The following is a 1864-nucleotide window of genomic DNA, read 5'->3' on the forward strand; positions in this document are numbered from 1 at the left end:
TGGCCATGTAGTGCTTTGTCTTCCCATGCCTCTATTCTGTTCTTCATTTGGTCTTTCTTGTAGGCCAGTTTGGTCTCTCCAGTAGTCAGTAAGCCTTCCTGATATACTAATTTCAGTGCATCTTCATCATTGTCCTTCAGATATTCTTCCAAAGCCATTTTTTCTTCTTCAACCATCTGATGTACTTGCAGCATTCCACACCCACCTATTTGCCTTGGTAGATAAAGTCTGTCAATGTCACTTCGTGGATGAAGGGCATGATTCATTGTCATTATTTTTCTGGTCTTCCTATCCATTGCTTTTAGTTCTGCTTGAGTCCAGTCCACTACTCCAGCTGTGTATCTAATGACTGGAATTGCCCAGGTGTTGATTGCCTTTATGGTATTTCCTCCATTGAGTTTGGACTTTAAGATCTTCTTCACTCTCTTGATGTATTCAACTCTAATCTTTTTCTTGACTTCAGTGTGCTTGATGTTGTCAGCTTGAAAGATACCCAAGTATTTGTAGTAATCTTCCTCATCCAAACTCTTAATGTTATTTTTGTGGGGCATCTTGATTCCTTCAGTTTTCACTATTTTTCCTTGTTTGATAGTAAGTGTAGCACACTTGTCCAAGCCAAACTCCATTGCAATATCTTGGCTATATATATGGACAGTGTTGAGCAGCGATTCTATTTCAGATGATGTTTTTCCATACAGCTTCAGATCATCCATGTAAAGGAGGTGGGATAGTCTGGCAGATGTTTTTGATGTTTGATAGCCATGTCCGGAGTTACTCAGTGTTAAGTCCGGAGAATAATGGTGCTTGAGACGAAGCATTTCTAACAAGTCTTTATTCTCTGCTTCCAATCTACGAACAACCCGAGCAGAGGCACGCAGGCCTCTATTTATACCTTCTGATCCCCGGGCAAATCCAACCAATCATAAGGCGGTCTTTTCCCACCTTGCGCATGCGCGCAAGGCCAGCGCCACTCAGTCTGGTCCCGGGCAGCTTTTGCAAATGCCCGGGACTCTTGCAACGTCCCGAGCCTGCTTTTGCAGGCTCCGGACACAACACCCCTCCCCCCTAGATGAAATAATACTGCACCCACATGGACGCCATCATAGTGATGGTTATATAATTAACTGTTGAGTTAAAGTTACACAGTGTGTGTAAGATGTGGGACTGTTCCGTCGTACAGAGACCAATGGCCCCAACATTGTTTCCGTAGAGTCAACCAGCCAGGACCTCTAGTTCAGTTATTGCAATTTACGAGCTCACCTTACGTAATCTGCAAGGTATTTGGGAGGGCCTTTGACCCTGAGCGACCTTCTCGGACCTGGGGAACTTGTAGTGTTTTTCCCGTTGCTTCCCACACTAGGTGAATTGCCCTGTGGTTGTCTTGTGACTTCTGTTTGACTTTCCTGCCCGTCTCCTAGGCTCGAGAAGTCAGAACTCTGTTGATCGCTATACCTGGTTGACCTACCACCTATGGAGTTTTCCACCTCCTCTGAACTCATCTCCGTGTTTCCTGACGGAGTGTGGTTTTCCTGGCTCCTTCCTATAGTGTTAGGGTCTAGGGATGCCTCCCTGTTAGCCCTTATGCGTGGGGATATCCTTCTATGAGCCATTTCAGCAAAGGAAGTGTTCCCCCTCTGTTTTGCCTGCTCTCTTGCATGTTGTGAGTTGTGAGTATGCTCCCAGTTATTCTCCGTGTCTGGAGTATTGTTTGTGAGGTGTGGATAGTTAGTATACCTCCGGTGGGACTCCCAGGCTAGAGTGTGTGTGTGGGTGTTTGTGTGCCCCCGTCCCCATGAATTGCTACCTGAATCTCCTGTGGAACTTGGGTGTTGAGTGCCCGTGTCGTTCCCCACAACCGTTGTTG

This window comes from Protobothrops mucrosquamatus, unplaced genomic scaffold (genome assembly GCF_001527695.2).
Source record: "Protobothrops mucrosquamatus isolate PMUCROS unplaced genomic scaffold, P.Mucros_1.0 scaffold2562, whole genome shotgun sequence".
NCBI lineage: Eukaryota > Metazoa > Chordata > Lepidosauria > Squamata > Viperidae > Protobothrops > Protobothrops mucrosquamatus.